Genomic DNA, 22,703 nt, shown 5'->3' with positions numbered 1-22,703 from the left:
TGAATGATAGTGACCTTGCAGCTCACTGTTATTTATTTGGATGAATAATTATCACAACAATGCCAGTGTGGCTCGCACTGTTTCTTGTTGTGTGACTAAGACTGCCTGACAGCTAAAATAATAAAATTGTGAAAACGCCACTGCATTTTTAAACTGAGTCTGAGGCAATAAGTGCCGGTGCTTGGGGCTAGGAAATGTAAGGACTGCCATACAATGATTCTCACACCTATTTGAATGCCATGTAATTGCTCTTTATACATAAGGATAGCACAGGGGCAATGTGCTGGTCTTGGAAGCAAGACCACGCAGAGCAACAGAGGTGTGAATCCCCGATGCGTGCTTAGAAACTGAACTCAGGTATGGTATTAGGCGTGTTATAAAAACAATTAAATAAATCAAATATATTTGAAAGGTCCATGGAATAAATAATGGAATCTATGGATCATTCAAAAGTGGGTCAATCATGAAGGAATGTGATATTGATATGCAAGCGAAACCATTTGATCAATGAATATTTTTTTATTGGAACAGGGATCATGCTATGTATATGGAACATCCTTACTGTGAATATCCATCTAAAAGCCTTTCCTTCCCCACTAACACTTCTTCTCTGGAATCCTGTATTCACGTAAGCACACCTGTGTTCAGTGTTCACCACATCATATTGAGGGTAATGGAGGTGACTCTATAATTCCTTTTCGGTAAATAACATTGCATATTTCTCATCGTATGAGGAGGTATTTGGAGTAGAAGAAAATGATGGAATGTTGTGTATACCCAGCACCTTGCCTGGATACTGAAATGCCATAATAGGGAGGTTGCTTGCAGAGCTTCCACGTATAGTAAATGCACACACGTATCAGCAGGGATTGGACTACCATTTATATAAAACAGTGCAGAGGGCCAAACATAGAACACAGTGGGGACGTATGTCCAAATGGAACAATGCATTGATTACTCCAAAATATAAAAAGGATCAGATTCAGCATCCAACTTAGGGAACCATGCTACAATACCTTGTATAGCTGGTTTTAAACCCCAAGCAAGTGACACAAAAGGTACCCTGAGCATTCAAAATGTGACTGGCATGAATTTGTGGAGGTGGGAAATAATATCCACATTTGGCTAACATGTCCTAAACTGGGAATATTTTGGAAGGCGATCCTAGAAACAATGAAGGTGATAATGGGATTTGCCATTCCATACTATCCACCCATGTTGATACTGTGGCAAATGTAAAGAAATAAACACTTGTCTGGTTATATTTACACATTCTTTATATGTTTGAATATGCAAGCTGAAGATCTGTAACATTTCGACTTCATTGGTCTGCAAGGGAGTGGCACAAAGGGCAGTTATACATCTAACCAAATTATAGTTATATGTTTTAAGACAAATACAATGTTTACATAAATAATTGAGAATTGTTGATGCTGCACATTGATGCTTTTTAAATGTAACATAAAACGTCTCATGCCATGTCTACTCAGAATCTATGAAAGTGTCACCAGAATTTCCATACATCTAGTAATGTGTTAGTTAAATTGGAAGCAGGTAGGTAGATTAAACAGCTATGTTTGTTTAAAAACATCTGTCTTGGTTCCAAACTAGAAAATACATAAAAATGCAAGTATTTTGTCTTGACAATCTATCCATTGATGGTCTTATTTTGTTATGCTGAACTCCAGAAAACCAGTAACATAACAAATGTTGATTCACTGTCAAGATACTGAACAGATGCACTGAAAGTTGCATTAGCCTTTTAACACTTAGGCCCTCATTACGACCCTGGCGGAAATCGAAAAACGATGGCGGAAATGCAATACCGCCATCGAATAGCGCTCGGTGCAACTATGACCCGTCACCGTAAAGTACGATGCCATTAGCGACACCGTAGTGAACGCCAACGCTAACTGCACCAAGTACGCGCGCGCGCGCCATGCCAAACCGTAATTAGCACCATGGCGCAAGGGTACGCGAATTCCGACCCTAGCGGACATGTACTTAACGCCATCAAGCACGGCGGAAAGTACCATTCCGCCATGGTGAGAAGTACGGCATCGCGAATCAACCGTAAACGGCCCCACTGAGTGCCTGTACACCGCTCCCTGGCCACATAGTACAACTCCCCGTAGGTGCAAATGCAACCAGTGAAATGTACAAGTCACCCATGCATGCCAACGAACAAAAGAATCACAAGAGGGGCCAATGGGAGCTGCAGGGCACAGATGGCACGAATACAGAAGCTATACCAATGGACATGACCTCAGTCTCCCACCAAGAAACGCACGCAAACACAGGCACCTGTGACCAGCAATATTCCGATAATCACATCATTCCACCAATCCACCTGGCTGACCGGCATCTGTTACACAAAACCTAATCCCCCGCCCCTGAGCATGACATCATTCAAACAGTCATATTGGCAGCCCTCACCCCTGACCTCACTGGGCTTCGTAGGCAAACGCGCCCAGCACAGTACCACGCAACTATACTCCGAAGCTGGAACCCAATGCAGATCTCCTCACAATACATCGCTCCCCAAATAGGAATATGCCACATCACTTGCAAAGAACGCTACACGGCCCATATCAGAATAGAAATTTAATGCACAACAAATTCACCAAGCCCATACAGCCATTAGGCCATGAACTCCAAAACACATTTCACCATTGTGGGCTGCATCCGCAATAAATGACCAGCTACTTCTTGTGTGACGCCCTGTTCCTTCATGGTACACAGGGGCTACATTCTCGTACGAAAAGGCAACATGGAAGCGCCTAGAACCGCAGGGCCGTCCCAATAGGGAGGCACTAGTCCAGCTGAAAGGCCGAAATGTTGCTCCGAGCCACTAGTGCTGCGTAAGGGCATGTGGCCCATTGGCGATCGTCCCATAAGATCGTAATGCTGCTCCACTGATTAACACGAAGCAGCAGGTGTCGGGAGTAAAACCCATCTGCAGGAGTGGCATACAGATGGCAGTGGCAAAAGGGGAGGAGATACCTGTCAACCAAAAGAAAAGAAAAAGAATAGAATGGCCATCAGAACTACATTCGAACAACTCACTTCAATGATCACACTAGATCCACAGCCATATGCATGCTAGCCCACTCCAAAGGATCATCACCACCCCAAAACCACTTGCGACTCATAACTATCCATATCGAGGTGAAAACACCATCACAAACGAGTGTACCTGTGCATGCGTCTGTGAAAACAGAATCCATCAGATGGGATTGGTAACGTGCATGGACACAAGTGTCTGAAGGCGCGTCGAGACAGGGAGGGCTCAACAAGGCCAGATAGACGATGGTCCCACTATGGCAGCCCTGCATCACATAGCGCAGGGGAGGCGGACAGATTCCAAGAAGCCCTGTACATGGCAAACACCGTATCAAATCATCTGTCCATGCATCCATTCATCATTCCCTCATCCCGTAATGATAACGCCTGTTTCCATACTCACATAACATGTGAGAATTCCATTGAGTCTGTGCGTTATGCAGCCTGCAAAATCCACTGTGCCCCAGCCCGTAATTCCAGTGTTGTGAAGTAACATGTATTTGGGAACGTCCGGCCTCATCATCCACTTCGCTATTGCGCATCCCAAACTATTCATATCAATCATTGCATCCCCGCCATGGCCCCTGTCCCAAGGACACTGAACAATAGAACGTTATATTTGCAGTCAGACCTGTGGGCATCTCCTCGTCGCTAGCTGAAGACCGAAAGCGCCGCCCTTCGAATTCCTCATTTGCAACATCACGTCGAAAAGGCATCTGTGGCCGCTTGAAATCACAAATTAATCCATCTAGTGCGGCTGTGTGTGAAAATGGCAACTGCCTTCACTCACAAATGGGAGGCCCCGCCCGTCGGTGAACCTCGGTACAGTGATGCATGAGGGTCCACCGTTACTCGAGTACTACGTTCCACTGACCCTTCACAAGTCTGTTCGCGACTGCAAAGAATGCATGTGAAACAATGGGACCATAGCCGAATGAACATATCAACCAATGTTACACGGCCATCGGGTACTAATACATGATTGTAATAGCAAGATGCCATTCCCCGAATTGCAGCGTTGTGTGCGGGACGTGCTCGTCCAAAGGGGAGAGCAGCTTGCACAGGTGGAATGAATCACCACAGGTGGAGGCCATACAGCCTGAAAACACATAAATTGCACACCCAGTCTCCTCCCACAACCACACCCACTCCGAAATGCTACCGGCAGGACTCGCGATGTTGGCCCTGGGGGACCTGATAGCACTGCAAGTACTCCAACTCCAAGAAGAAGACGAACACCAACTACAACCGGCCGCACGGAGGAGACGCAGGAGGAGGAGGAGGGCAAGGCAGGGCCAGCAAGGGCTGCCAGCACAGCCACTACCACCACGCAGGCAGCCCGCAATCCCACGCCTCCGAGCACATCCATTCAACCTCACTGATGAGCAGATCCACACCCTCTACCGTTTGGACCGGGACACCATAGCCGCCATTGTGGACATGACACAGGCTGACCTTGTCAGCATGATAGATAGCCCAACCGCCATCCCACCCCTACTGAAGGTGGTGTCTGTACTCCACTTCCTGGCCACAGGCACCTACCAGCACACAGTCGGACAGTTGCATGGCATTTCTCAGCCACTGTTCTCACGGACACTATTGCAAGTGCTCGATGCCCTCCTGCAGCACGCAGACAACTACATCTCTCTACCACGCTCGGAGCAGGAAACAACCAACACAAAAGTGGGATTCCATGCACTTGGCGGCATACCGGGTTGCATTGGTGCCATCGACTGCACCCATGTGGAATTGGTCGTCCCACATGCCATGGAGGCCCAGTACCGCAACCGAAAACAATTTCATTCACTGAATGTACAAATGGTGTGTGACTCCAACAGGATCATTACACATTGTTGTGCCCGATTCCCTGGATCAACCCATGATTCTATGGTCTTGAGGAACTCTACAATACCACGCTACATGGAGCGACACGCAGGGAACAGATCCTGGCTACTCGGTGAGTCTCATTTCATGCATGATGATGTGGGGTATGTGATGCGGCAATGACCTGGCAGGAAGGGGGGGGGGTGCGTACGTAGCAATGGCATTCCACATAATTCGTTTATCGTCCACATACAGGTGATGCCGGATATCCACTGAAGAGATGGCTCCTCACACCAGTCCGGAACCCACGGGACCAGCATGAGGAGGACTACAACCATGCCCACTCACGTACCCGTGTAGTCATTGAACAGGCATTCGGCCTACTGAAGACCTGTTTCCGGTGCCTCAGCAGGTCTGGCGGGGCACTCCTGTACCGCCATGAGAAGGTTGCAAAGATGGTGATGGCATGTGTCATGCTCCACAACATGTGCGTACGTAGAAATGTGCCCATGCCCCCTGACGCAGAACTGCAAGCACCTGAAGATGGTCATGATGAGGGTGGGGATGTGGCAGCACCTCAAGGAGTCTGCGAGGCACAGGAGGGCCGTGAAATTCGTCAGCATCTCATAGATGCATGCTTCTAGCACTCACGCCTGGTGGCTGATACATGGACACGGGACTCGTGGCACTGTGTGTGTCTGGTACATGCACAATATGGACTGTACGCCTATGATGGCCTAGTACACAAAGATCATTGTCCACACATCTCATTGTTTGATCGTGCATTGTTTATGGCATATGTGATATCATGTTGAACACCCTATCGACCCGCCACCCAAGTGAGCCCAACACACCCCCTCCACCCTCCTACCTCCCCCCCGAACACCAGTGTCCAAAGATGCTCATTGTCAGTGGGCAGTCGCTATTGCAAGCCCCCTCTGCGGGTATCAGGGGCACCCCTGCCTGTGGAGCGCAGGTTCCTCCCAGATCTACGTTGGGGGCTGCCCTGGACGGAACTTGCAACGGTTGATGTCTCTGCCTGCTCACGTCCATGCATGTCCCTAAGGGTTTGTGAGAGCTCAGTGAGCACACGGCGCACTGCGGCAAGTTCGGCACATACGTCTTTGGACGTCGCATGCAGTTCCCCCCTCAGGCTCTCGGTGCTACTCTCCATTTGGACTCTCAGGCTCTCGGTGCTACTCTCCATTTGGACTCTCAGGCTCTCGGTGCTACTCTCCATTTGTGCCCTAAGTGTCTCAGTTGATGTTTCTATGTCTGCCTTAGTGCCCCCACATCCATCGGCATGGTCCTTGAGGAGCGTGGCCAGTTGCTGCTGTTGCACGATTAACTGGTCGAGGGACTGTTGCCTCTGCTGGGCCATGGCCATTTGCGGTGGTGTCACAGAGGGGCTGTTCACCTCATGTTGCCCTGCCACAGGGCTTGTGGGGGATGGCCAGTCGTCGTCTTGTGGGTGCCCCTGCGTGGTATCCTCATGGTGTACGGGATGGAACAGACAGAGGGATTGGGACAGGTCATGGATGGATCTGACTTCGACATCCCCGTCTTCTGTGTCGGAGCATGCTGCCATTAATGGGGTGTCACCTATGGTGCTGCTGCCACCAGAGGCAGTACCTTCTGTGGCATCCATTGGGGGGACCTGTGGTGGTGCTGTTGTGGGCATGCTGGCTGCTGGGGTGCCTGTTGATGTTCCCTCCTGTGTGCTGCCACTTGATATGTGCTGCTGCCGTGTCTTGATGCGTGCAGCTGAGGTGGAGGGTCTTTGGCCGTCGGTCTTGGCCCTCTTTGCAGGTGTGCTGGTAGGGGTGTCCTGGAGCTCGTCGTTTGGATCGGACCCTGTGGTGGAGTAAAGGAGGGCGAGCGTTATTAATGGGTCTGTGGGAACTGGAATGGCAATGTATCACATGCATTGGGGTGGTACCTGAGGGTGATTTGGGTCGGGGCCTTGGAGGTGCTTTCATTTGTGTGTGGAGTGAGGGTGCAGTTGTTTGGCAGCCTGCAGTTAGGGTGTGCCTGCTGCACGTGTAGTTGGTGTTTTTGGGGTTTTTACTTATTTATGTATTTATTGTGAGTTTTAAAGTGCGCTATCAGGCCAATGTGTGTGGACGTTCTCCTGGCCATGTGTTGCTGTTGCGCTATGTGGACACATGTGAGTCACATGATTGGACATTGTGGATTTGGCATGGTTTTATTTGGGCCACCTACCTGATTCTCCGGATGTCTGCACTCCTTTCTCCATCCCTCCGACTCCCGCTATGCTCTCCATTCCAATGGTGGAGGCACAGATTTCTTCCCAGGGTGTCAACTTGATGGGTGATTCCGACCCTCCCCCGGTGGCTGTGGCAATGTTGCGGTTGGCAGAAAGTATGCTACGGACGCGTATCCGCAGGTCGTCCCACCGCTTCCTGCATTGCTGTGGGTTGCGGGGTGCGGTCCCCACCGCACTTACCCGCTGTGCCACCAGGGCCCATATGGCCTTCTTGTTCGCAAGTGCCGTCCTGGTCATTTGCGTGGAGAAGACGGCGGCGGCATTCTCCTGGAGGGTCTCTGTAAGCACGGTGAGTTCCTCACGGGAGAAGTGGACCTGCCGCTTGCGGTCGCACGCTTTCTTCGCTACTTTTCCCATTTTTCTTGGTTTCACTAGGGTGGATGACGGGTTGGGATGTGTCTCAGGGTGGTGTTTTTAGTGGTTGTGTGTATTTTGTGGTTTTATAGGTGTACGGGGTGTTGTTTCCCGTTCCGGGCCCATGTTTTTACTTCCGTTTCCGTATATTTACGGTCACCGTACTTTCCGGTTGGCGCTCACTGCGGTGTCCGCTATGATGGGTGGCGGTATTGCACCTAGGGCGCCGTACGGCGGCGGTGTGGGCCGTTTTGGGGTCATTTCCGCCATCGCGGACTTTGCACTTCCGCCATGGCGTGGTGCTCGTGCCCGATGGGTCGGAATGGGCCGCACTTTGCTCCATCGTGCAATGGCGGAAACGCTATTTACGCTGTGTCTGTCCGGTCAGTCACTTTCCGCCAGGGTCGTAATGAGGGCCTTAGACATTAGGTTTGAAGAATAAACTGTGCATATCATATTAAAAGCATTCCTTAAGTACCTAATGCATGGAAGAAATCATAAATCAGTCATCAATCAGCCAGCTAAAATACCTTTTGAAAGAGCAGTTGGTCTGTGACTGATCAAGTGATCAACTTCTACACCGTAACGTGTGCACAAAGAAAATATACATTGGGGGGATATTTTCTTACATATATTTTAAGCAGTTTATACCACAAATATATTGACTATAGTTTTGAATTTGGGTTGTTCAGATGAACATAACACTTATAACATGGAAATATTAAAAACCATACTTTTTGCATAATTTGCATATTTTAACATCTATCTGCTAGAAGTGACAGAAATACAAATGACATTCATATTCATCATATTCCCACAAATCAGAATATTTAATTACGATTACAAATTTTCTTAAGAAGGTATTCTAAAATTTAATATTTATGCTCAGTACACCGTCTCACACTAGTTTACAGCTGTGAGTTAGGGCAGTACCTGCGTTTTGAACTTTTTTATTTTTAATTAAAATACTCTGATTTAAACAACTTGTTTCTTGGTTTAGATTGCATGGTGAGATTTTTCTGATGGGGTTAATACATTATTACCATTCCTGTGTAATGAAAAAAGCTCTATAATGTAGAATAAATATTAATGAGAAAGCAATGGAGTGGACGCTATATGTCACTGATGCCAGCACATTATAGGGTGGTGATAGCCGCCCTTTAGTTAAGGTGAGTCGGACTCCCTGTAGGAACCCCTTAAACATCTATTGTTAATAACTTTTGATTTGAGTAACGGATTTAACTGACATTTGGAAATTGATTAGGGACTAGTGCCCCTCCACCCCAACCAGACTACAACATTTCATAAAGTCATGCTAAAAAATAGGAAAAGTATTAAGAAGACAACATTTTTTTTCCAAAGTTGCTTTTTTTTCTTCTTCCCATTCATTTTCCCATAGCCAAAGTGGACAGCCCAAACAGCTGGACAGATTTGGACCAGGTACTAAACAACATGCGCATGAAGCGTTAACTTGCGATCCATGCTTGGTTTGGGGTTATACCATGCAGTAGTTATTTAAATATTTGAAGAAGGGAGTGCCCCCTTCTCAAAAAATATATAGCTATATCTCTGAGATTTACCCCAAACTGGGTGTTTTTAGAAATGAAACAGCCACCATCTTTTTTTTCTCTCAATGTGAGACATATTTGAGGTTATAGCCAAAGATATGAGAAAATGAAACACAGGAAAAAAGACATTTGAAGGTCAAAAAGCATGCATATGCCATCAGGCTAGAAGTGGGAGGGGGGGTGGCTAGAGGGCTCCAATTGAAATATGGAGGGGGTATAGGGACTGAGTTTGCAACACAAAGCTTTCTATAGCCCTGGCAATAGTCGCTAAAAGCCAACATTTCAAAGTAAATTGAAAACAGTGTTTGTTGTGGGGGAACGGTAGAGGTCCGTGGAGCTCAGGTTTCCATTTGGGGTGTGGGGGAGCTGGCACAGAAGAGGGGGCAATTGGTGAGGGGAGGAAAGCATTTTTTCAGTACACATGGTTACTTTTTTTTGTTTAAATATATTTTTACTGCTTTAGTGATGTTGGAGGTTTAAAATCACTGGCCATGGCACAATTGCAGTAACCAGTACAAACCCTGTTTAGCTTCAAACTTAGAAAGGGATCAGCCTCCTCAGGCCATGTTGCCCGATAAATGAGCCAAAGTTACAAGACGACTTAAAGAAACGGAGGGGCCCTTTCCTTGTTTTGAAGCGAAGCAGGATCAGTCCCCCTTTGAAGCTAAGCAGGGTCAGTCGTGCTAATGCATGGATAGGTGACCAAATGGGCATCACATTTGTTTTTAACCATGCTACTTTCAGTCTTTGAAGGTTTTGCACTCAGAGACGATATTTTGCCTTTTGCAGAATTGCATTCTGGTATTTGTAGCTCCCAGTCAATAATAAAAAACAAAATGATATTTTAACAGCAATGGTGGGTTTCCTATCCCTGCAGTAACTGGGATGAACCCTGCTTAGCTTAAAAGAAAGGAAGGGGTCAGCCACCACAGACCACGTTTCCTAATAAATGATCCTACCTTACAAGACCACTTAGAGAAACATGGCCTAAGGGGGCTAGATCCTTCCTCAGTTTGAAACTAATTAGAGTAGGTCCTGGTTAATGCATGGGTGTGAGACAATCTCAAATGCCATGTGTTTTCATAGTTTGAAATATCTCATAATACACGGCATCTGCATTATTTCATTTAAAACCGGGCTGCTGTCAGTCCTTGAACGTTTTGCTCTCAGAGACTATTTTCTGGTATTTGTAGTCTCACAGTCAAGATGGGGGAATAATGCCACAATTGTACACTTTTTGCCTAACATAGTTCCATATAGATTTATATATTTGAGTGACACTATGGAAAGTGTACTTTTCAAGTTAGCTTTATAAAGCAAGTATTTACCCACAATGTGGCAAGAGATTTTGCAATCCTCAACACTGGTGCAGATATTCTCCCCTGATTTTTGGCTGCTTTTCAGGGCACAAGTAAAGGTCACATGTGGGTGAAGAGCGTAACTTTTTTCAGAAGACGGATGCAACACATGTTTTGTTTTAGGTTGGCAAGCTTGCTCAAGTAGTTGGCTACCAGGATTTCTCTCAGGTTGTCATTATCCCTGTGCAGACTCTTACCCACAAGACCACAACCACTTCTTTAGTATTGGAATTTTGGTTTCCATGGAATATTTCACAACAGATTGCTAGGTTTAAAAAGTGAGCAACTTGTATACTTTGCCAGCATATTTATTGGACCATTTCCTCTCTCAGGTTATTTTCTGGTATTCATAACTTTTTTTTAAATGTCCAATGCCATTTTGTCTTGCACACTGGCCATGCCCACTGAACGTGGTCGAAGACCATGTTTGTGGTCTGGAAGCATTCTAAAGATCTATGGAATAATAAAACCCTTGAAATTCAAGGAAAAAACTTTAGTTGCCGGTACATTAAGGTGAGAACTTAACACAACAGAACCCCTGAAATTCAGCTAAAGCCACATTAACTTCACGTCCCATGTTGCACAGCCTATAACCACAATGATGACATCACAGATCACATCACTGATGACTTCACTTATTACATGTTGTATGAGAACGCTGATGACATTACAAATCACATCACTCATGCCATTACTGATGACAACACTAATTAGATTGTATATAACTGATTACATCAATAATGGAATTAGGCATAACATCATTTTTAATTTAGCTCATGAAAACTTTGATTACCTTAATAACAATGTAGGCCATGAACTTGGCCATGAAAAAGGCTGGGGTGACTAGCCAGCAGCAAAGCCCATAGCTAGTGGTCAGTTAATGTCAATAAATACCAATGTGCATGGTTAAAAGTCATGCCTAGCCCATCACTGTTTTAAAAAATATAGTGGGCAACATTGAAAGCTGTTGTCAGTGGCCATGGTTAAAGGCCATAGCTAGTTAAAGGCCATTAATATGTTAGCATATTCAGGGCCCGATTCATGGAATTAAATAGCGCCAAAAAAGGGGCGCTTGCGTGCAAAACACGCGCAAACGCACGTTTGTCAATTCATGGAAGACAATATATGGGGCTTACCCGAGACTTGCGCTGAATCCCCGCGGGTCCAACACGTCACTACAACACCACAAACCCATTGCACGAGTTTCTCAGTGAAGGCTCAAACTGTCTTGCGCAGTCACCTAAAAAGGGGGCGGAACACGTGGAATGGGGAACAACAAGCGTAAATGTGGGCGTTACATGGGAATTAGCACAGTAAAATACTCGCAAAGCCCACGAGCGCGCTAACAACATGTATTCATAGAATCAAACAGGGCTCACCAGTGTGCGAAAAAGACGCATAAATCCAGAAACACGTTCGCCACATAAAAAGAGGGCGTGAAAACCCAACGCGCGTATGCAGCTATGATGAATGTACCATTTTTCACAGCAGTGTTCGTGGGACACCGCAGCAGGAGGAGGATATCCAGGGCATGATTTTTTTTACCCAGGGTCAGCCATTTTGGGATGCCAGATGACCAGGTCTATGGCAGGTATAGGTTTCCACCTCATTTGATATTATATCTGGTCACAGAATGGGATGATTACCTCACATCACCCACCCTGTGCTCCCAAGCACTGAGCCCCTTGGACAAGGCATTCAATGTACTGCATTTTTTGGCCGCTGGGTCATTTCAGCAGACAATAGCCATAGTCAGGGGCACTTTATAGCCCATGTAGTCATGCTGCCTACACCAGGTGTTGGCAATCATGTCTGCACGCCCCTCAGTCTGCAGGCACATATACATGCCCAGAACAGCCGCAGTAAGGCAGGCCGTGGTCCAGGACTTTTACGGGGTGGCGCACTTCTCTAAAGTGTTTGGTGTCATCGATTGCACCCATGTGGCCCTACGTCCACCTAGGGCCACAGAGCACACCTATCGCAATTGCAAGCACTGGCATTGCATCAACGTGCAGATTGTATATGATGCCAAGAGAATAAATACCTCTGTGTATGCCAACTATCCAGGGTCCACCCATGATAGTTTCATATTCAGAATGTCACCCCTGCACCGGGCCCTGGAAACTGGGAGAAATGGCAACACATGGCTCATTGGTGAGTAGAAATGCCCCTGCAAATGCATGCATGTCTCACACAGATAAAACTACACCACCGACAAACCATCTCACCTCCACAGGGGACAGTGCCTACCCTCTGAGCACCTACATGATGATGCTGATACAGCACCCCACCACACCACCCCAGGTAAGATACAACACAGCCCATACTGCAACTGGGACCATAGTGGAGCGTGCATTCAGGGTGCTAAAGTCACGTTTCTGCTCCCTTGACCACTCTGGTGGTGAGCTACTATATGCACCACCAGTTGTGTGCAGGATTATTGTGGCAGCATGTGCCCTGCACAACGTTGCAACATGGCATGGCATTCGGGTGGACCTGGTGGTGCCCCCACATCCCCAACCACATTCACGGCGGCTGTGCATGGGAGGGGAAAGGACATGTGGCAAGGATGTCCATGCCCAACTTGTGGCACCATTTTTCACCTCAAATCCAACCTCTGCGGAGCGCACACAGACCTGGCACATTCCAGGTGACAATCGATGATGACAAAGGGACAATCATCTGTCCCAACCCTACCACCCTGAGACTCTGTCCTTGGAAGTGTTACATTGTGTGCATCCCTTAGAACTTACACTAACTCAAAATGGTGTGCACAAAACGAACACATGGAAGATGGAGTATTCCACTAACATCATGCCAACGTACACACCCAAATGCTGATATGTCACCTAAACCCTCCCACACTTCACCTGGTTGACACACCATACCATGGCATACAATGTCAAAATAGACAAAGAAATGGCCAACACATAACATTACTGTCACAAAGTGCTCAACAATCAACGGAACAGTACAGAAATAATGCACGCTCAAACAACAAAATGATAATTTACACAGGTCCATCACTTGGCCAGTACTATATACCAGAAACACAGGACCCAAGAGTGAATCTGTCTGACAGTGACCATTAATAATTGTGCATGTGCTTCAATTTGTCATAACTTGCACAAGGTACCCTTGTATTTTCGTGTGGCACTGCTAACCAAAGGGGGCAGGGAAGCGCATATCCAGGAAGGCTAACAATAATGGAGATAGTTAAGCTAATACATGAAGATGGAACATGAACAAAGGTTGGATCTCAATGTCCAAACAAAAAGGGATTCTAACCATGCACTGGACAAACATTCATGAATCCCACTAGGGGCAAATACACAGGTTGGACTTGAGACTGCCCACAGATAGAATGGAATCCCAATGCCTCTGTGTAAGTTACTTTCACACGCTGCACTCCTTGCAAGCCCATGGAAAGGGGAAGCAGGAGTGGCATATGTGTCTGAACCCTAAGGCACAAACAAGGAGTGTACCAACACAATACAAGCCTGCAAGGGTCAATCTGGAATGTACAGTGGATGCCCCACAAAGCAACACACTGTCACAGAAATGCACAATAGACATAAAACAAGTATACAAATGTAATAAATGCCCATGGGGTACAGGGGGGGTTGACACCCAGGTGGGAGGAAGGGCAGGGTGCACATCAACACCCACATGTGTGGATGTTGAGAAGAAAAAAATACTCCATGGGTTAATGGGCCGCACGGCTGGCATGAATCGGGAGACCTGTCACTGCTGTTGCCACCCTCTGGTGTAGCTTCAGAATGTGGTAGTGGTAAGGGAGGATCACCAGGCATAGCCCTGGCCTGGTCCTCCATGGCAGTGGCCATGTGGGACTGAGATGATTGCATCTGCAACACGATGGCTCGGAGGTCCTCATGCTACACCACACATGATGCACAGAGTTCGTCCATGATGGTATGAGTCAACTGTTGCATCTGCTGTTCAGACCATCTACTGCAGGCTGCCTCGAGTGCAGCCAGTGTAGTTCTGTACCTGTACTCTAAACTCAGGGCGTCCCTGTGGACCTGACCCTCTGCAGCCATGGATGCATGCAGAGCCCTCAGTTCTGCTCGTCGGCTCCTTTTGCTGGCCTCCATGTGCAGCCTGTGTGAGCGGCATGTGGACCGCAATGCCTGCTGCTGGTGCTCCACCTGTCTTTCTGTGGGGATCATGGGCTTGGCCACCCTATCCATGCCCTGAGCCAACATCTCAAATGAAGCACCCTGTGTTGTGCAACAGCACACATGGACTACTCCCACACAGTATCACCAGCTAACACACGGCCACCGAAACCTGGCCCTTGATGTGATGGCGCTGTCTGTGGCTGCAGGACTGCATCCATGGAGCATGACCCTGCAGCCATAACCACCACAGATGGATGTACCAACACTGACTGGCCCAGTGAGGGGTCGTCCCCACCTTCAGACATTTGGGATACAACAGCACCCACACTCGATGCACTCACCTGCGACAGCACAGAGGAATCTAATTCCGGTTCACCACCAGAGCCATAGGTATCATCAGAGGCAGACTCATACTGAGTCAGGCCCGGGATGAACTCTAGCACCAGCGGTTCATCATGGGCTGCCATACCACGTCCTCCACTGGTGCTTGTTTGTGGATCAGTATCCTGTTCCTCCTCCACCTCCTTCTCTGCATCCAGTGCCTCATCACCTGTACATGGACAGAAAAATACATGAAGACCCATGTAAATAGCATAGCCCACACACATAGGCACCACCATGTCATCAAGCAAAACATGGCATGTCACAAACTCCCGCATGTACACAGTGTCAATGGAAGTGAAGGGTAGCATGAAAGCAGCCATGGATGTCTGTGGAAGGGTTAAATACCACATGTAGTGCATGGTGCATAGCACCTGCTTCACACACGAGCACGTGACTGGCAAAGTTCAGTCACCAACATCACTGATGCAAGTACACAGATGCCATGTAGCATAGCCATGCCTGAACTGTCAAACTGCATGAGATATAACTTGCTGACTACTGTCGCACAGCCATGTACAATGGATGTGACATGACATGACTTGTAATTCACAAACTCAATACACACAAGTGTCACAAGGTTCTATGATGCAAGGGTGATAGAATAGAGTGAAGCCAGACACACCCATCCCATGAGGCCAGGTCACATTGACATCATGCGAACGAATAGGCACAGTCAAGGTGAGACCTGAGGTTGGAAGTGGGAGTGGGCAGTACAGTACATGGGAACAGCATTCAAATAAAATACAACTACATAATCAGTAATGAAACAGCGGCAGGCTGGTGGCAGTGGAAGTGTAAGTGCAGACATCAGGTGTCAATTGCTGGAAGAGGGTTGTAGGGATACAGTAAAGAGCCACTGAGTGCGGGGTATGGCATGGAGGCAGTGCATGGGTTCAACTGGTGGCTCAGAGGCCTGTGTCAGAGATCAGAGTGTGGGCAGGTGACTAGTGCATTATCTCAGTCAACCAGGACTCCAGCAGGGGAGAGGAGGAGAGAAAGCAGAACACATGAGGAAGAATCAAAAGTTCCTCCAGACCCGGAGAAGGCTCACCTCCAGTTCCATTCAGGCAGGGAGGCTGTACCAGAGGGAGGCCCCAGCGAAGATAGACATTAACCACCAACTAATTGCTATGAGAAGTAACTGACCCTGAGGGAGTAGGAAAGGGATGATCAAAGAGCATGAGAAGGAAGCACTTTTTGAGGATGGGATTGAAGGCCTTGTGGACAATGCACAGGGTTTGGAAATTAACAGTCATAGCCATTGGGAGCCAGTGCCATCATCACAGTATTAGGGAGATACAATACCTGACCCCAAGACAAAAGGACAATTCACACAGTCCAGTTATGGATGAGTTGCAGAGGGAAGCAAGTAGAAGTACAGAAATCTTGTTAGATGCCGTTGCAGTACCCCACCATAGGAATGACCCGTCCTCTGGAGACAGTGAGCTGCTGGGGGAAGGAGAGGAAAGGAAGAATACCTCTGAGGAGGTGCAGCTGGCAGGGTGACCTCTCAGAGACGTCAGAGATGTGCGGAGAGAAGGCGAGTGTGGAGTGGAAGATTATCACAGGCTATCTGCCATCACAGGTTGGAGCAGGAAGAGGGCCAACATAGGCTGGACATAGAGTGACATGGAAGGAGTGAGCAAGTGTGGTGATGAGGATTGTCACGGTGTGCAGCACATCATACATATGCAGTCTGCAGGACTGTCCTGGACACACACGCATCACCACTCACCAGACATTCCCTCATAAATTGGCAGGTCTTCCACACTTTAGATCTGCTCCACATGAATCATATCACTAATGATCTCTTCATGAGGAGTCAGTACTTCATCCTCTTGTGGTGACCCACCTCCCGTCACCAGAGTAGAGTCATAGTTGGCAGCCATTTTATCTTTAGCTCTGCGGCAGAGGTCATTCCAGCGCTTCACTGCCTCAGCAGCTGTGCACCTCTCATTGCCCAAGGCGTTGATTTGATTGGAGACGCGCTGCCAGTGGGCCATACGCTGGGCAGGCATATGTGTGCTCCCTGCCTGTAGGAGCATGTCACAATCGTGTTCTCACATGTAGTCCACGAGGATATGGAGTTCCTCATCACTGAAGCTCCTCTTCCTCGACGTGTGGATCTCCTGTGCCGTGCCTTGGGTCTGAGCTGTTCGCCTACTGCACGCTTTGCCTTCTTGCAAGGTCGTGAAGGCCCTGAGTGGATTGGACCACTTGGGTCTGTAGGGGCTGGAGTACTGGTGGACTGGGCTGTGGCATCACCCACTGATGCTGGGACTGTAGGTAGCCTTCCAGGCATCTGTACCTGGGTGCTGGTGCCAGGACCTTTCTCCGCATGTCTCTTGCCCTTGGAGACAAGGACATCTGCCCCTGGGTCTCTGTGGGCCTGGGCCGGGACCGCTACAGGCCTGGCTGGGTGACCCTGAGCCTGGGTTGTGGTTTCTGCAGCTGCTCCTGCAGCTTCTTGACCCTGCCTGGTGTGGACAGCTGATGGCAATGCTGCTCCAGGACCCTGGGTGCTGGTGCCAGGACCTTTCTCTGCACGTCTCTTGCCCTTGGAGACAAGGACATCTGCCCGTGGGTCTCTGTGGGCCTGGGCCGGGACCACTACAGGCCTGACTGGGTGCCCCTGAGCCTGGGTGGTGGTTGCTGCAGCAGCCCCTGCAGCTTCCTGACCCTGCCTGGTGTGGACAGCAGATGACAATGCTGCTCCAGGACCCCGGGTGCTGGGGATGTCAGCATCAGCTGCATCTCCCTGACCATGTTGGGTAGGGGGCATAGCTCTCCCTGCATGTCCTCGGGCACCTTGGCCACCTCGGCCACCCTTCCCACTTGTTGGCCTCCCACTCATTTCAGGGATGGAATGGTGCCATGGGAGGCGCAGCTATCAATTGTCCTGCGAAATTCAGTGAGGGCAGTGTATGTGATGTTAAATGTACCAGTGTGCTCGTGCAAGGCTCAATGTTACTGCAGGGAAAAAAACGGGCCCTGTAACACACAGGCACCCCAAAAATGAAAAATATGTGTATGCGACCCTTCGGTATCCCATGTGAAAAGAACAAACGTTACGCAGTATGCTGTGGCACCCAGCAACACAATAAATATGTACGCAAAGGACACATAAGCTACTGTGATGTTTAGTAAGGGGTTATGCGACACACAGGGGCACCCACTGTTTGCAAAATGCGTACGCAACTCACCGTCAGCCTCAAAAGTACACACGCGTGTGTGCGGAGGCAAATCCCCCACCAAAACAAAAAGCTTGCTCGGTCGCAGTAGTGAAGTGATCGTGTGGAAATGAAGTCCACACGACCGTCCGCTATAACTCGCACAAGCGTGTGATGGTCTCTTACGCACTACTTTATCCCTATCATGAACGCCAACGTTTAGCTTGTGTCACGTAACTTACGCACTTAGGCTCTTTCCTCTGATTTCGCGCTAACATGAGCTTTCTGCACATGCAGAGTAACTCTGTTTCTGGCTTCCCACGTGAGTATCATGAAAGACCCACGCTCCTGCCTACCAGCCGATTTACCTGCCTCCAAGTGCCGTAAGCTGCATCCCACGAGCCATCCACTGTTGCCTGCCCACTGTGTGTGCCTGTTGCCCACGTGCCCCGCAATTTTGGTGCCTGCTGTACAGCCATTGCCAGTACTCTTGTCGTCAGGCCTGTGACCACCACTGCTGATCAAGAAGACTCCCGACATGGCAGACCACCACTGCACAGCCCAGACACAGGACCACCTTGCCCTCACACACCTGCCTCGGGGGTTGCCATGTCTGAACCAACATCATCGGAGGCAAGTGGCAATCCTGCAGCAGCAAGGCAGAGGGCTGTCAGCTTCAGTGCAAGAGAAGTTGACATCCTGGTGGAGCAATTCCTGCGGCATTATGATGCCCTCTTCCACAGACCAACGCAAGTCGGCAAGGAAGGACGGAAGATTATCTGGGCCGACATTGTGGGTGCCATCAACGCGGAGGGGGAGGCACCCCGCGACTACCACCATGTCCACAAGTGCTGGAGGACTTCAAAGCCAGGGGCTCAACGCTTCCTCCAGGCTGGTGTGAAACAAGACAGGCGCCGGGTCTGGATAAGCACTGACAACATGCGGGTCCTGGGGCAGATCTACCCAGTGCTGCACGCCCAGGTCATGGATTTGCAGCTCCGTCTGGAGTCGACTGGTAAGTGTCCATGTGTTGGTGTCCTCCGCAGTGCATGTGCATATTGATGTGTGGTTGGTGTGTGCACCTTGACCTTATGGCAGGTATGCCTCTTGTCTGGATGTCTGTGTGCATGACCCAGACAGTGCTGCATGTGTGTCCATTCAAGCATGTGTGACATCAAAGGTGTTTCTGATGGAATGTGTGATGCGCTGCAGCATATAACGATGTGCACATGGTTGCATACATGTGTGTACATGGTCGTGTGAGAGGTGTGACACCTGGGTGCTGTCGGCAACATCATCAACATGCATGTTGTACATGTGCATGCGTCTGAGAAGTGAGTGTGTGACTGGCCAACACTCATGGATGGATGTTACTGGAGGATTTGAATGTGTGCTTGACTCTTGCTGCCAAATTGACATTGAGTTCACTCTGATGTGATAGCTCTGTGGCCTGCTTCATGACTGTCAGATGATGTGCTTGAATGAAATGTGTATGTCCCATGATGCATGTGAGGGGCATGCACAATTTTCAATGATCCAATCCTGATGTGATTGTCTGTTGTGAAGGACAGACATGATTGTGCATGTGTGTTAATTGCATGTACCTGTGTGTTGTGGAGGGTGATGATGGTTGTGAGATTTGCCAGTGCAACTCATGTGCATTTGTTTTGTGCCAGACATATGTTCAGTACCCTGATGTTTGTGTTCTGTGTCTCCATATCCACAGCAACGTTGGAAGAAGAGGGCAGAGAAGGTCCTGTGGAGCAAGGCAGCAGGGATGCCTCCACCAGGCACAGACCCAAAGCCCAGTCACGCTCCCAGGTAATTTCATCTTCGGGGAGCAAGGAGACTGGTGCTGCATCAGGGACAACGGCCGCAGCTGCTGAGGGGGGGTCCAAGAGGGGGAAGGTGGTCGTGGACTCCTCAGCAGTGGGAGGGACAGGTGAGCTCACACAGGGGCAATCCAATGCAGAAGATGGTTCGGAGGCATCCAGGTTGGTGGGGGAGGAGTGTGTTGAGGAGGCCGCATCAGCCCAGTCAATGGGGCCCGGCGGGGGTAATGAGGTGGGTGTGACTGGTACAGTCCAGTCTCAGGGGCGGGAGGCAGTGCAGGTTGCCATGGAGGTGCCTGTGCCTAATGCTGCCCCTCTGTCTGCGCCTGTACCAGTATGCACCTGCGGGCATGCCCCAGGCCATACCAATCCGCAGGAGGTGGATGTTTCCATGCAAACGGAAACACCAATATCTGCGGATGTCACCATTCGAGACAGGGTGGAATTGTTGCTAGCCAGTATCTGGAGGAGTATAGGCACCATTTGTGATGATGTGCAGGCTTCAAATCTGGGGCTTGCACGTTATCACAATGAGGTCTGGCATCTCCTAAACTGGCTAGCTCAGTTCCTGGTCTCGCAATGGGTGCATGGGCTGGCCACTTATGCGACCCACTCCTTGTCCTCCTCCTCTGTGCCCCAGTAATCCTCCCTGCCGTCTTCCATCCCAGATACCACCAGGACCCCCTGTGTACCTGTCCCAACCCTGGTGGCCAGTCTGGTGGAGATCACATCACTGCCAGAGTCAGGAGTCGAATTTGGATCATCCGAGGTGGTCACCACACAGATCCAGCTGGCGACAGCAGCTGTGGCAGTGGAGGGAGAGCAGGCACCAAGGAGCAGTGCACGTTTATGACTGCCCCGGGGGTTGTCATCATCCTGGAGGCTGTCCTTAAGAAGCAGGCACCAGGCTATTTGGCAGCAGCAGGCTCAGAGTAGGAGGTGACAGTACTCGGGGCATGGCATCTCAGGGAGTCAGGTATCGGCCATCTGGCAGGAGGCAAACGTGGACCTTACCCAAAGTATGTCTTCCGTGTTAGAGAGCTTGGGGCAGCAGATCAGGGCAGAGCGGCAGCAGGCACAGGAGGCAAGACTCACCATGGCCAGGGCAGAGCTTTCACTGCATCAGGCAGAGAGGCGGGCTGAGGTCCTGGAGGAGACTTGCAGGGAGTGGGGGACGAGTATGTTGGAGTCCCTGCAAGTTCTTTAGGTGAGAGTGGAGGCCTGCCTACAGGAATTGGACGCATGTTTGATGATGCTCTGGCCGAGACATTGAGGGAGCATGGTGAGGAGAAGGACTAGCCCGCGGCCATTGTATATAGTTCTTTAGGTATAAGTTAACTTTTCATTTTTTTTTTTTTAGTGTTTGGACTGTGCTCTGCTTTTTGTACATAGTTAATTTTGTGTGTCATTTTGTGGAGTTTTACTTCATTGTTTGGGGTGCATTTGGGACATTGGACCTCTTTCATTTCTACATAGTTCTCATTTGTTTGCCTAGTTTTGTGTTCACCATGCTGGAATGTCTTGTTTTTCATTTGGATTTGCTTTCTGGAAATCATTTATGGACACAGACATTATTTGTGACTTTTCCTTCTTTTGTTTACGTACACTGCATTTTCATTTGGACATTCTTACATTTGATTTGTTTCTTCATGCACCTTTTTAATGTTTTTAAATATGTATGAAATGAATACTACTTTTAAATATATTTCATTTTTTTTACTCCCAGTGATTTTGATCTTTTATTTTTTCCAAATTTGACCCTTCCTTAGTCTGTTATGTGTCCCTGCTAAGGAGCATTGTTGGTAATGTGTGTACACACTTGCATCCATGTGTCATGTTTGACATCCATTTGCATTGGGAATATTCTGGTGCGTATGACCAGTGGATGGGTGTCAAGGTGGAGTTGGAGTGTGCATGGTGTAGTGGCATTTGATTTCACATGTGCAGCATCAATGTGCATTGTTCCTCACTGTGTCTGGGAGGGTGGTGGGTGGGGTGAGTGATGGGAGTGTAAAATGTTTTCAATTTTGGCCCAGGATTTGCTTGATTCAGTGTAACGCACATGCCGTGCTTTGCCCTTCACCAGCATGTCTTGGTGCTTATTTCATTGTCTCTCATATAGTTGGACATCTTGCTTTGCAATACCTTTTTTCAATTGGTATGGTTTTAAACATGGACAGAACAATGCTGCAGTATTGGTAGATAGGGCACGGTATAATTGCCATGTACTCAATCGTGACTTAAGTCTTCATCTGTGGTTGTGCTTTTGGTACTCCTCTGCCCTCATGAAGTCCTGTGTGAATTTGCTATGGTCAACTGGCTACCCTCTGAACTTGGCAAAAGGTCCCCTCGCATGCCACTTGCACACGTGAATAGCTCCCATGCATGCCCAATCTTAAGACTGTTTTTATGTATGACAACAGACACCTACCGACAGTTTGCACCTCCTGACAGCACGTAGGCTTGGAATTGACACCAGATGTGTAGATTTTCTTTGTTGTCTTTTTGGGTGTGTTTGTTATGATGACCTTCACATGTGCTGAGCTGGCACCTCTGCAACCACATTTCATCAGTCACCACTTCCCATGTAATGGCACTGTCTCAATGTCACCTGCCCTAACAAGTTTCTTGTGTCTGTCTTCACTCTCTTCCCCCTCCAGGGACTCTTTGGACACTTGTGTACATGTGCATTCTGAATTACATGTCATTTGATTGTATGTC

The sequence above is a fragment of the Ambystoma mexicanum genome, chromosome 4p, assembly GCF_040938575.1.
Source record: "Ambystoma mexicanum isolate Mex_15411 chromosome 4p, UKY_AmexF1_1, whole genome shotgun sequence".
NCBI classification, from domain to species: Eukaryota; Metazoa; Chordata; class Amphibia; order Caudata; family Ambystomatidae; genus Ambystoma; species Ambystoma mexicanum.
Note: the sequence above shows the minus strand (reverse complement) of the source record.